General features: G+C 39.5%; 1 protein-coding gene across 7 annotated transcripts in view; it reads left to right on the plus strand.

Moving 5' to 3' along the window:
• PAK5 (p21 (RAC1) activated kinase 5) overlaps nt 1-14,885 on the plus strand; it is a 149,641-nt gene that overhangs the window by 7,923 nt on the left and 126,833 nt on the right. For all 7 annotated transcript variants that reach the window (XM_034432366.3, XM_034432367.3, XM_087882310.1 and 4 more), the window contains exon 2: nt 11,506-11,592. The gene's annotated coding sequence lies outside the window, so the exon portion shown is untranslated. The remainder of the gene's footprint in view (nt 1-11,505; nt 11,593-14,885) is intronic.

Raw genomic sequence — 14,885 nt, forward strand, 5'->3', positions numbered from 1 at the left:
TCTTCCTTGATAGCTCCTATTGAGAGGTATTACATAGCCTTCGTAAAAACATCTTCATTTTATTTATATACTCATGTCTGGAGGGTTTTTTTTCTCACTTAGAGCAGACTCAAGACAGCTATGAGAGGGCCCGCAAGTAAATTTAATAAATAAATAAATGACCAAAGAAAGCAATTGACCCAATGGTGGGATTCAAATAATTTAACAACAGGTTCTCTGCCTTAATGATTTCTTCCAACAACCAGTTCACCAAACTGCTCAGAAAGTTAACAACCAGTTCTCCCGAAGTGGTGTGAACTGGCTGAATCCCACCACTGAATTGACCCCACATTGAAACTCACAACTGCTAAGTAAAAACTATCACAGGTATTTCTCTATTTACGACTATTTGTTTAGGGACTCTATGAAATTATGACAACACTGAAAAAAGTTACTTGCAACTCGTCCTGGCACTTAATGAATGCCACAGGGTTCCCGCAGTTACACGATGGCTATACAGACACTGTATTGCGATCAGGTATTTATGACCGTTGTAGTGTCCTTGGGGCCACGTGGTCACCATTTGGGGCCTTTGCATCTGACTTCCAACAAGCAAAATCAATGGGGGAAAGCTGGGTTCCCTTAACAATCACACGATTCACTTAACAGCTGTGGGATTTGCTTAATGACCTTTTGATTCACTTAAATAACTCGGACAAAATAAGTTGTAAAATCAGCCACAATCATGTAATAAACTCACTTAATGACTGCATCACTTAGTGATGGAAATTCCTGTCTTGTTGTGATCATAGGGTTATGTTCTGCCCCAGCTACGGACCCCAAAGAATACAGCACACACAAAGTTTGTACAAAACTTATTTTACTAAAATAACTCAGTCTTTTTCAAAACAAAAGCTGTTAATAAACTTTCTTAACAGCCTACAAGAAACCAAAGATAAAGTAATCACAATCTTACTAAGGTTGGCAGAAAGCCCAGAAGCAATTTGCAGAGAATCCAGATGCGAAGTAGAGTGAACTAAAGTTGTTCTCTACAAATTGCTTCAGTCAGCATTCCTCCTTAAATAGGCTAAGGGAGTGGCCAATTAGCCCCAAGCCTTACTCTCAAGGAGACCTCCTCCTGAGGAGCTACTCCTGCCTTTTGGCCACTCTGCACGCCCATGTATCGAGAAGAGGCTCCTCCTCTTCATCCTCTTCACTTAAAGGAGCTTCTGGAGGTTCTGAAGGCCCTGGCTGAATCCCTGCCTCTGGCACCACATCTTCTCCAGCCTCCTCATTGTCCGACTCGAATGCCAGCTGCACAGGCTGCTGGCGCAACACCACACCAGCCTCCTCACTGTCAGAGTCAGCTACAATCCGCACAGGCCACTGATGGGCCACAATAGTTTACCTGTCTATCCTTAGGACTGCAAATGCCATTGTTTGTGTACCTGTGTGAATCTCTTTCAGATTATTTGCATATACAGGGGAAATCCCATCACCAGTATGCAGAAGGGAAAGATCTGCATGTATACAACAGTTTGTTTAGTGACTGTTCAAAGTAACACTGACAGAAGTGATTTACAACCATTTTTCATACTTATGGCCATTGCAGTATCCCTACGGTCATATGATTTACATTCAGATGTTTGACGACTAGTTCATATTTATGATGGTTGCAGTGTCCCAGGGTCATGTGACCATCTTTTGTGACCTTCTGACAAGTGAAGTCAATGTGGAAGCCAGATTCACTTAACAACCGTGTTACTAATTTAACAACTGCAGAGGTTCACTTAACAAATGTGACAAGAAAAGTCATAAAATGGGACACAATTCACTTAACAAATTTCTCACTTAGCAACATAAATTCTGGGTGCAATTGTGATAGTAAGTTGAGGACTACCTGTATCGATATAAGATTCCTATGAGCTATGCATTCCCGGCATCAAGATATTCAAAGACGTCCCATCAGAGCATGTCCAATATCCTGTATTCATTTTCAGAAGAAGGGTGGTGGTGCTGATTTTTATCACTTCCTACTAATGATAGGAGAATCTATTGATTTTGCTTTTTCTCAGTTTCTCTATTAACTTCTGCTTTTCTCAGGTTCTCTTGTTTTGTGAACATTTCCATTTTTGACCCATAGTTCCCCAAATATACACATTTTTTTGTGTTGAAATCTAACTCATAAATATCCCATTTTGCAAACTACCCCATCTAACAACAATCTTGTTTATTATTTTTTGTTTTTATAGACATATCCCCAAATCTTTAGCAGCATTATAAAGTTCAGAAGACAACACATTTCCACAGGTGGCCAAGGCTCAATTCGTATATTGGTAGAAAAAAAATGAAAAATTATTTTTATTACAAAATTATTTTAATTATTTTTTCATAATTAAAAATATTATCTGTAAGAATCCAAAGTAGGGCATATAGAAAGTTCCCCTTATTTTATCCTTCTAAGAACCTACAACCCAGGTGAAGTAGGCTGGGTTAATAATTAGTCATTCAGTGTTTTCCATGATCAAAAGGGGAGCTTGAATCAGTTCGCTCTATTCTAGATTACCACCTTAAACTACCATACTTTTGACTTTCTGACAATAAATCTACCCAATACAGAAATGATAATAATACGTAGTAATTTAAACTGTGGTATACAGAAGATGAGTCTTCATTCTTCAGGGTGGGAAATAGTTTTAGCACCTCAAATATTTATAAAAGCAGAAATAAGAGCCTTGATGGTACAGTGGTCTACGCACCCTGTTATTAACACAGCTGCCTGCAATTTACTGCTGGTTCGAATCTCTCCAAGGCTCAAGGTTGACTCAGCCTTCCATCTTTTCTAAGGTAGGTGAAATGAGGACCCAGTTTGTGGGGGCAATAAGCTGACTTTGTATAAATATACAAAAGGATGAAGGCTACTGCTTAACGCATTGTAAGCCGCCCTGAGTCTCCGGAGAAGGGCGGCATATAAATCAAATTGAAAATATATATATATATATATGTATGTATACATTAGTTGATAATCTAATTCAGTATTTTTTCTGTCAGCCTTCTGAGGAAGATCAGAATGGAAACACAAACAGATGAGCTTTATCATAAGTCTACATTAATAGCATCTTAAAAGTACGGTATAATCATACCAACCTTCCACTGTCTCTTTTACTGCCTCGTAAGATAAGGAGGTTCCTTTCTGAGTTTTTCTGCCCATTATGCATCTGTGGGCTAATCTTCTCTTATCTTTCCCTATGCCACATTCCCACCCACCCCCCAGTTCATTCTCATATACTAGAGGCTCCAAACTTGGCAACTTTAAGACTTGCGGACTTCAACTCCCAGAATTCCCCAACCAGCTATGAAGTCCGCAAGTCTTAAAGTTGCCAAGTTTAGAGACCTCTGCCATATACTGTTACATCTTCAAACTTGGCAACTTTAATATATGGACTTCTGAAAGTTGAAGCCCACACATCTTAAGCTGCCAAGTTTGAAGAACTGTCAGGCTCCAGAAATCAAGGAAGACACATTGAGGTTCTTCTAAGACATTGCCTTTATTGTTCCTCATGAATAGAAAAGAAATCTTGCCAAACTAAAGCAGACTACTTGCACCATTAAACATATACTCTGAGAAGTTCTGAGGAGGAGCTGTCTTAACTCTTTCTCCCATACAAACTGCCTAAACTTCACTGTCTTTTGCTCTTCTGGAATGTACCCCCTCCTTCCTGGGAATCCTTGACTATCTTCCATCACAAACACTGATCTAACTTCAGTTTCTTGCATGGATCCAGGAAAAATTAGAATTAATCTGGAATTGTTAACTAGGACCCAGACCTTAAAAAATGAAAGAAATTCACTGCAATATCATTTGTTCTAGGCCTTAGGGTGGAATGTTACAATGACTTGGAAACAAACTCAATTGAACACATTAGTGATTTCTGCTCTATGGGCATATTTGAGATTACAACAAAAAAATCTTAGCTTGTTCCACAATGCACACATTGATTATTAAATTTATATCTCCATGCTCAGTGAAGAAATAAAAAAAATAAAATATTGAAAAGGTGGATGCAAAAAAAAAATACTCTTTGATATGCAGGTAGTTTACTCGTGAACTCTTCAAATCACCTGAAATCGTTAGACACTGAAGAATGTCTGCTTCTGCCCCAATTTTAATTTATTCTTCTACCATGGCAACTGTAAAAGTCAGTGCAAATTGGAGGGTGGGATTATCTGACTTTATCTAGGGAAATACAACTTAATTATATGAATGTATATTCTACTGGCTCTGAACTGATTTTCATATATTATGAAACTGCCATTGTTTGTATAACTAACTGTTCATTTAGTTATGGTCATACTGTAGCTACATATATGTTGTGGGAGAAGATGGAACATGACAACTTGAACTAGTTGGATATCTGCATCACAGCCATACCTCATAACTTGTCAATCTCTTACTTACCCACCTGTTATTTTTCTCCTCTTTTGGTGTGCTAGTCATATACGAAACACTTCAATCGATCAATTGTTTTTCATACGTATACACTGCCCCCAGGTCATTCTCTATGTTACATGAATGCTACATTCTGAATTTCTTAGTCAAATTTGAAGCATGAAAACAGTGAATTGCATTGAGGAAAAATATTCTCCATCTGAGCCCAAGATTATTGAGACTTGAATTTAAATTATCAAAGGTATTAATATTTTGTGATTGCTGAAAACTTAAAATTTCAAGAAATTCAAATTCTTGGGGTTGGTTCCTTCATTGAATAACAATTTCTTATCCCACCTTAGTTGTGCCCAAAAAAGTAAGATTATAATTTTGTGTAATCCCTTGTTCAAAGAAAGGCAAGAGTAGACTAGAATTTTCTGACTAGGAAATGTACATATCGCGCTACAGCACAAATGCTTCTGTGTTTGATTATTTTATTTTGTCAGTTTATATTCTACAGTTAATTCAAATTAAAAACTGAATTTGTGAAACAATCCTAATGGCTCATTTCCTTGAATCCAATCTATATCTTGATCCTTGTTAAATTCTGAAATTTCTACATCTAGAAAAACAAAATGCATTATACACTTCAATTTTAGGATCATCAGCCTCTTGTTCTGGTTGGTCTTAACCAGTTAGAATTGGCAAGACAAAGCCTTAACTACAAGTTTATGGAAAAGTGCAATTTGCTTCTATTTAAGTATTCAGTGCCACATGTAATAAGGATTTTGCATGCCTGGGTATGCATCTCAATTAGATTTGCAAAATGTTTGGAGAAGATAGTTTGCTCCCACAATTAGACATTAATTTTGCATTTACCATTCACATGGAAAGCATCTCTTCACTTGCTATTTTACATACCCTTTTTAATGCCTCATTTGCTGCATGTAAATAAAAGAGTTCTATTGCCATCAGGAGAGGGAAACGTTTCAGCAGCATATATGATTGTGGCTTTTTTTATTCATTTATTTCCTTTCTTTTTGGAGTAGCCCAGGCTCCTCATAAACAGAGCAAGTGCATGACAGGCAAGTGGGGTGGAACTGCCATTTCTAAAATCAGGGTTTGGTTTTTCCATTAAAAAAAAAATGCTGGTATTCTTTTCAGTGCCACAGGATCTATCATTGCCCAAATATTCTCTGGGTGGAGCTCATGTAACTGAGATGGAATGAGAGTTGTGTATTCTATATTAAACATAGATATTTTGATTTGTAGGAAATGGAAGCTGACAATGATGTATTCTAGACAAAAGACACAGATTTAGCCAAAGGAGAAGACTTAGTCATCACCCAAAATTAGGAGAGGCATTATAAAAAAAGAAAATGTTTGCATTAAAATTGCATATATGCTTTATATGAATATAGAATATAGATAGGTGGGTTTGAAAGTAATTTATTAAATACAACTACACTTTAGGAAGATTGTCAACCTTCTGTGTTCCTATCATGGGCTAAACACTGACAACCCTAGTTTTATTAAACTAGACTTGAGGTTGGGCTGTCTTGCAAGGGGAACTCTGACTTTTGCAAAATAGGGCATGTAGCACCAACCACATCAGTAACAAATTAGTTTGGACAATGCTTTGGGGTCTATTACTGCTCTAATTAAAAGGATCTGTAGCAATAAAAACTGCTAAAAGGCTCACATGTCCGAGTGAACTGCTTCTCAAAATAAACATCTTTCTCCTTGAGTAACAAAAATATTTCTGGCATAGCCCATCGACTATTTTTGTTCTGAGTGATAACATGACAGATTGGCAAATGTCACCAGTTTGTCTCCCTCCCCACTTGTTCAGTTGCATAAGATGTTCCACTAAACAGTTATTTTCCAGCTCAATTTTGTCATCTCACTCATACATCGATTCCATGAAAACCAGAATAAGAGAGCGGCATAATTCCACAGCCAGAATTCTGAGACCTTCCGTGGGAAAATCCATCAGGTTTCTTGATTAGGGTGACTTGAGAATGGATAATAGCATGTTCACATCTGCCCCGATAGTAATTTATGCTTGGTACTGCTATCAGAAATTGTCAGCCCATCAGTTTCATACTTGGGAGAAGCCTCCCAGATACTTGTCATGTCATAGTTAGAGAAGAAGTTTGCCTGTGAGGATGAAGCTGTTTTCTTCAGCAATTGATTGCCCTTTTATCAACATGAACTTGGGAGTTTTCTTATATCCATGACAGTTAATTGTGGCATTTCTTTTCTTGTCTTTGCTATGGTTTAACAGATATTTGACCTTACACTTTTCAATCTGGGAGCAGGTTGACTCTTGGTTGTTTTCACAACTCTTTTCTGAGAAGCTCCGACTCTCTAGTTCTCAATCGAGTTCTCATACTACCCTCCTCTCCATTTCTCTCTCTTCATCTGGAAGGAATAGGACCTATCTCTTCTGACTCGGTGTCACGTCCTCCCTTCCTCCATCTCTGTGACAATTATCTTCTCTTTCTTCATGGTTAGAACCACAGGAATGGTTGACATTTTCTCGTCCCTCTTCAATCTTCTAGCAAGATGCCTGCAGTTTCAGAACTCTCTTTTGTGTGGTGCGGTGTCTTTCAATCCAAGGCGCTAACAGATAAATAGGGGAATTTGATCTTTTGGTCTTCCCTCCTCTATCAAGTTCTCCCTGCCTCTTGTCAGAATCACTGGAGGCTGCAGAAGTTTTATTGGGCAACCGGACAGATGGCTTGGGTTTGTAAGGGCATTGCAAATGGAAATCATGAAGTAGAGGAAGTAATTACACATCATCTATTGCCTTCCAGGAGCATTCATTGTTCAGGAAGCTTCTCTAATAAATCAAATGCACAAGCCAGTCACGAGTCCGGAATATGTATCTGATACAGTATTCCTCCCCTTGCCTACAAGGTGAATAAGGACAGAAGTCTTTCCTAAATAAGGCAATAACTGGTTCTGATGATAATTTCCCATTTTAGCCTCTTTAGAATGAGATAGTATAAACATATGCACTGGAAAGGACTTTTGAGATAATTTAGTCCAAATAATTGCTCATTGCAGGGTCCAGTAATCGCCCTCAAGCATCTTTGAACATATATAGTGAAGGAGAACTTGCCATTTCATGTGGCAGACTATTCTGCTAGCTAAAAGGTCAGTCTGGAAGTTCCTCCTGGTGTCTCTCCAGAACCCCCTTCCCTGCAGTTTTAAGCCATTGATTCTGGCTCTGACCTGTGGAGCAATAGAGAATAAATTCGTTTCCTCTTCTCTGTAAATCTCCTGACTGAATCACCTGTCCTAACCTTAACTCTGGCCATTGGACGGAAACTACTTTGGTCGCTCTCCTGGACAAGCTTTACAGGAAGTTGGATGAGAAGAGTGTGAATCTTTCTTGTGTTACCAGATCTCTCACAGCATTTGATATTGTCAACCAGTCTCCTTTTGCGTTGTCCACATGGGTTAGGACTGGTGGAGACCATATTTCTGGTGGCTGCACTCTTTCCTAAGCGAGTGAGCCTGTCAGTGGATATGGAGGCACAGAGGTCAGACCCTCTGAGATTGCAGTGTGGGTTGCTGTAGGGCTTAGCCTTCAACTTGATGTTGTTTAATATCAACGTGGAGTCACTAGATGAGTTAATTTGTCAGTTTGAGGTGACATAGTAACCCTATACTGGTGGTATATAAATTGAATGTCTCCAATATGAGCCAAATAGAAAATGCAGGAGATGTTCTGACCTAGTGCCTGGAAGCTATCAGGGTCTGGATGGGGAGAAACAGGCTCAGAAACAACCCAGACAAGATGGAAAGATGGTAATTCAGAAACCTCTTGAGCCTTTAATTACACCAACTTTGGAGTTGTGCTCCCTCTCAAAGAGCCATCAACTGGGAATCCACCTGGACTTGTGTCTCCTACTGGAAGAGCAGATGGAAGCCTTGGCCAAGAAGGCTTTTTCCCATCTTCAACTGGGTTGCCAGTTGTGGCCATCCTTAGAATGGAATAAAGGCAGTCATTCATGCTGTTGTCTTCACTTGGATTATTGTAATCTGCCCTGGAAGGGAGTGCCCTTGAACATCACCCAGAAACTCCAGTTGTTGCAAAATATAGCTGCTGAATAACTTGTGGGCTGACCCATTACTATAATGCCATACTGCTGCTACTGGAACTGTATTAGTTATAAGTTTGTTTCTAAGTGCAACTCAAGGTGCTAATCATTACCAATAATGCCTTTACAACTTGTGTTTCTCACTTAGAGGAGTCCCAATGATGTTGAGGTTGAGGTTGAGATAGTAGCACCATTTTTTTAAAAAAAAGAAACCTATGGGGAAATTCCCCGATGTTTCCTCCTTGCAATTTAATTAAGGTCTAAGAAAACAGGAAGGCTACTGACTATTGGAGAGATTGTACAATTCACACAAAAACACACATCAGTTGGAAACTTAGAATTAGTTGAGGATAAGAATTTGAAGGAATTTCTGAACAAATCCTCTTTCACAAGTTCAAATAAGAACTGTTGCAAAAAGCATAGAAAATGTCTATCTTTGGTGTTGATTTGAAACACATGAAATAGAAATTTTGAAGATCAGACTGAGTAATTGATGGAGAAAAGGAGGGGGTAAACTATTTCCTTTTTTAAAAAATAGTCATTTGGTGCCTCCAGAAATGTTGGGTGTTTTAATATCCACAATTCTAGTGGCTAAGAATATTGGGAGTTTGCTTTTTGCAAATTGTGACCTTTCTTTCTGCCCTTCTGGACACATTACTCTAGGCCTAGGGGAAGCTGCTCTACCTCAAGAAAATACCTTTCTCCTTTGATGCCACCTGTTTTGGATTTCTTGTACAGCCAAGTCATAAAAGTGATGAAATTCAATTCAAATCACTTGGAATGCTGAACACTCCATTTCAAGATGGAAATATCCTTCTTGAGCATGAAACAGCTATTTCAAGCATGAAATGGGCCATTTCAACTATTTGGGAAGTATTTTGTGTTCAAAATGTGTTTTGAGCTTGATATGGGATCTTTCAAATTCAAAACAGTTAACATTCAAAATGCTTGCGCCTCTCTTCTCAGTCCGTACTCTATCACATGTTAAACAGAGTTGCAGAGGGAAAACCTTATTCCACTTTTAGACAGTTGAATAAAACTGTGATATTGAAGATCTCATGAAATAAGGTTATCTGCAGTAGAGCATTGCCATAAATATAAATCTTACGAGTCTTACTGTTAATCTCAAAAAGGAAAGCTGGATGATGGTGAGCTTGCTGGGAACTCTGAATTTTGCTTTTATGGTACATTTGAAAGGTATCCGATTGAGAAGGATTGCATAAAACTGATCAGTAATCTCTGGATATTTTGTCTCACTGGACAAATAAATATTTTTTTTTAATATTTATTTTTAGTATAGGAAAAACAGGGTGAAAAGGTACTCTCTACTGAAAGTGGTGACTTGTAAAAACTTAGGTACTTCTGCCTAATTAAACCAACTCACATTAAAAAAAAAAGAAATGTACCACCCAGGAAATACATAAACAGTGAAGAAATTGAGAGTAGAGCAGATTTCTGCTCTGTTATGATGGCTTTGCTCTCAAGTACAGTTTGTACACCATCAAAAAGCTGGTTCATGTAAACTTTGTGCCAACTGGAGTTAGCTTTGGAAGCACATGTAGTACAAACAAGGAAAGAGGGAGGCCAAATGCAGTTGCAGGAAAGCAAACGCCAGTCTGTTGCAAGTTAAATGACAGACGGTGTTATGTATTTGCTAATACGTTCTATTTCTATTGCTGCTGAGCCAAAATGGGCTACTTGTCCCTTCACTGTGCTATTTACCACCTGCACACATGGGTGCAGACATTTTAATGATTGAAAAGTTCATATAAATCTTTACAAGTTTGCCCATCAAAGGGGTGGCATTCACACTTCCTTGTGCTCCTGGGCCGGGTTTTTTTTTCAAAGTTTCCTCCTTTTAAAACCAGGGTGTCAAACTCAAGGCCTACAGGCTGGATCCGGCCCATGGGGTGCTTAAATCTGGTCCACGGGGCCGGCCTGGAAATATCAAAGGACCGGCCTGTGGTGCCTCTGCCAGGCAAAATGGGCCGCATTCCCCCCCCCCGCAGCCCGATTTTGGCCTTCCTGGCCTCCATCAGCACTCTACCGGCCAAAAACAGGCCGCACAGAGGCCTCAGGAGCACCTTCAGTACTGCTGGAGGCCAGGAAGGCAAAAAACGAGGCTCAGGGAGCTCACGTGCGGCCCCTTGTGCCCCATTTTGGCCAGTAAAGTGCTGAAGGAGGTGTCCGTCCCATCTCCCCCCCCTCGCTCCCTCCTCCCGCCGGCCTGCAGGGGAGAAATACAATGATGATACAAAGAAATCCAGTTTGATATCCCCATTTTAAAATATCACCCTAAGGATGCAGAACCAACATATTCTTACAGCATCCAGAATTACTTCTCTGTCTTCCAGATGTTCCAGTGCTAAATGAGCTTTGATTAGTTACATCTGTTAATGCAGGAGAGGATTTTGCTTCCCTGCCTATTTTTGTGCATTCTCAAGCCTTTAAAAAATCATTTAAAAGGCATAGTGTACAAAAAGAAACCACCCCAAGAAACCACATTAAAACTAATGCATCCTGCTGAAATATCTTCGGATTTTCCTTCAATTAGCCCTAAAGATTGGCTGTCCTTACCATCATAAACTTCAGAATGACCCTCTCCCCAGCCCTAAGAAATAATTGAAACCTACATTAAGGTCCTTCCTTGTAGGACATGGGAATTTCCTGGTATCTCCTTTAACTCTTTCTCCCTATTTATCAGGGGTGAAATCCAGCAGGTTCTGGAGAACCAGTAGCAGAAATTTTGAGTAGTTCAGAGAACCGGCAAATACCACCTCTGGCTGGCCCCAGAGTGGGGTGGAAATGGAGATTTTGCAATATCCTTCCCCTGGAGTGGGGTGGGAATGGAGATTTTGCAGTATCCTTCCCCTGCCATGCCCACCGCGCCACACTATGCCCACCAAGCCACACCCACAGAACCGGTAGTAAAAAAATTTGGATTTCACCACTGCTATTTATCCTATACATCTATGCTGCTTTCAGATTCAACCGCTGCAGAAGGACTTCTGAACTATGGATGCAGGAGCTAAGGAGCAGGGTTCTTGAAATTCTTAATTTGCTTCATACATGGTAAGTTTCTTTTACTGTTTCTTAGAATCTCTTTAAAACGTGTTAATCGCAGCATGAATCAATTTCAAAGAAGAACAGCATTTGCTCATTTTCTGATTGGCATCACATGTTCATTACATTTGGGGAACTGACCATTCAAAGGTATTTATGTATCTTAGAGCTTCTCCTATTCCCTTCCAGTATGGCTAAACAATTTTATCTCCCCTGCCTTGCTTTATAGAAGAGGTGGAATCCCTTGCCAGTCTCCCATTTTTATCATATTGTGAAATATATCTCCCCTGGAGATTTGAGGCAGGATAGCTAATATTTAGTAGCTGGTCATAGTAACAAGTACTAATAAGAATATATTTGCTGAAGCTAATGTTTTCCTGTAGTTCTTTGATTGTTCTGATGCTGTTTAGCACACATTCTACCTGCATTTGCTTTAACTATATAACTAAAAGCTGATTGAAGTACCTCATACTTAAACCTATCCAGTTATAGGAGAAATCATAGAAGTTGTACACCTACAGTCATAGATTTCAGGGAATCTAATTCAATCTCTTGTTGATATAAAACATCCTTATTATAATAATACTTATTATAAAACATCATTATAAAACATCTTCATTATAAGAGCTGTGGTGGCGCAGTGATTAGAATGCAGTATTGCAGGCTAATTCTGCCGACGGCCAGCAGTTTGATTCTGAGCGGCTCAAGGTTGACTCAGCCTTAACTCCTTCCTAGGTCAGTAAAATGAGGATGCAGATTGTTGGGGGCAATAGGCTGACTCTGTAAACCTCTTAGAGAGGCTGTAAAGCACCGTGAAGCAGTATATAAGTTTAAGTGCTATTGCTATTGCTATTACTTTTTTTACCCAGGATTGATACATACTGTATTTTTCGGAGTATAAGACGCATCTACCTTTTTTGGTGAGGAAAAGAAGAAAAAGAAATCTGCCTCTGCCATGCAGCAAACAGCAAACAGCTTGCTTTACTTTCATTTTCGTTTTTAGCATAGCTTGATTAGCACAAGGAAAAAAAAAATCTGTTCCAGCAATTTACTTCTTTGCAGCAAGCAGCAGAGCCCTGCGCAAAACAGCTGAGAGCAAATCAGCTGAGAGTTGGGAGGCCGATCCAATCAACTTGTGCTAATTAGGCTCTGCTGAAGCTGAAAGGAGCTGTTTTTTTCTTGCTGTTTGCTTGCAAGGAGGTAACTGCTGCGAGGCAGAGGCCAAAGGGTGGGGGCCAGTGGGTGGGCGGGGCTGCATTCGGTGTATAAGACGCACCTAAATTTTCACTCCCTTTTAGGGGGGGAAAAGGTGCGTCTTATACTCTGAAAAATACGGTAGCTGTCCAGCCTCTGCTTAATACCAGATTTAGCATGTTAAATCCATAGCTGAGTCACTAAATCCATAGCAATAGCAATAGCACTTAGACTTATATATCGCTTCATAGTGCTTCAAAGCCCTCTCTAAGCGGTTTACAGAGTTAGCATATTGCCCCCAACAATCTGGGTCCCACCTCGGGGGGATGGAAGGCTGAGTCAACCTTGAGCCGGTGAGATTCGATCTGCTGAACTGTAGCTAGCAGTCAGTTGAAGTAGCCTGCAGTACTGCACTCTAATTACTGCGCCACCTCGGCTCTGCGCCATAGTTTGTGTGGAGATGGATTGTATGCTCCACCCTCAAGAATGACTCGGAAAACTTTCTCCTAGAATCTTGGAAAATCAATTCCAATCAATGGGTGGACCAGTTGGACCAAAAGTCTAACTCACCTTTTCCTGCTTTCCGGGATCAAATGGAAAGAGCTGCAGGAAATGCTGACTAATCTTTCATTAAACCCACCCACCCCCTTTTTTCCCCCCAGGAAATTGAAGCCCTTGGTTTGAGCCCTGCTTTTTGGAACAAGAAAAAACAGATCTGCTCATTAAATTGGAAAGTTGCCATCCTGTTTCCTTTCACCTTTAAATTGTCTCTTTTCAAGGCTAAACAATAAAGGGTGGGGGAGAAGGCAGCTGTAATATTGAAATGGTGGAGCCAGCAGGGGAATCATATGATGAAAGTATTTTGCAGAGATTGGTTGGCTACTGGGTGCCATCTAACAATTCAGTTTTGAAGGAGAGGACGAACATTTTATGCTCTGTTGTTTATTTTCTGCCTTTCTTCTGCTTCTGTCTGACTCAACCAACTAATCATCATAATCATTTATACAAGTGCCCAGATAACAGAAAACCATCACATCAGACTGCAGTCTAAATATTTGCTGCATTCCCCTTGATGTAAATCCATATGAATTCATTCACATCCAACACACCATCGAAGCTTTGTTAGCCAAAAAAATGACAACACCCCCCCATTCGAAACAGTCCAAACATTCCCTCCCCCCATTGGAGCAAAACGGCAAAACACATCCAATGGTTTTTAAATATTCTCATGAGTGTAAATGCTTCAGGGCAGCATTCATTTTCCCTTTTTCCTAGGAAAATGGTATTATGTTTTTACACACTGCTTTCCTAGTAGCCATCCAAAAATGCTTAACTGTTCTCTCCCTTTTTTAATTGAAGGGAGATGGTAGAATGAAGGGTGGACAAAAGCTAAACCCAGACACCAATAGACAATCAATTACACCTGATTTTTAAATAAGTGATATAAAGTATGGAAGTATGGAAGAAAACTGTGGTATTTGCTGTGGCACTATAATAAAAGCACACATGGATTCTTTATTTTTCCGTTTTCTGTCCATGATGCTTATTCAGCATGAAATTTTAGAAGAGAGATCAAATGTGCTGTGCAGTTTACTTATGTACTAGCATAGACATCCTCTTTTTATATTTTTCTATCTCCTTAGCCCTTTATCCAGTTAAGTGTATTTGCATGTCTCCTGAACTCCCAGTGTAAATGGTTCCTATCTGATGTATAGGAGATCTTATACTATCTGATGTATAGGAGATTTTATATGCTATGTTTTATCTCGGCTGTTCACCGCCCTGTTGGAGAAGGGCGGTATAAAAATCAAATCAAATAAAAATAAATAAATAAATCTAATTCTCCTCCCCCCAACACAACTTTCTGTGTGTTTCATGTGGGATTGAGAGTGTGATGTAGTCTCACAAAATTGTCTCATTCTTGTTAGGACCATTTTCACAATACTACTTCCTTCAGCTTTCCCTTGACATTGGGGTTACACCTGGGTTGAATGTTCAGGTGAGGATGTATATATATGTGTATGTATATGTGTGTGTGTGTGTGTGTGTCTGTATGTATGTGTACACACACACACACACACACACACATACATACATCAAATATATAA

The sequence above is a fragment of the Pantherophis guttatus genome, chromosome 1, assembly GCF_059756535.1.
Source record: "Pantherophis guttatus breed Tessera chromosome 1, ASM5975653v1, whole genome shotgun sequence".
NCBI classification, from domain to species: Eukaryota; Metazoa; Chordata; class Lepidosauria; order Squamata; family Colubridae; genus Pantherophis; species Pantherophis guttatus.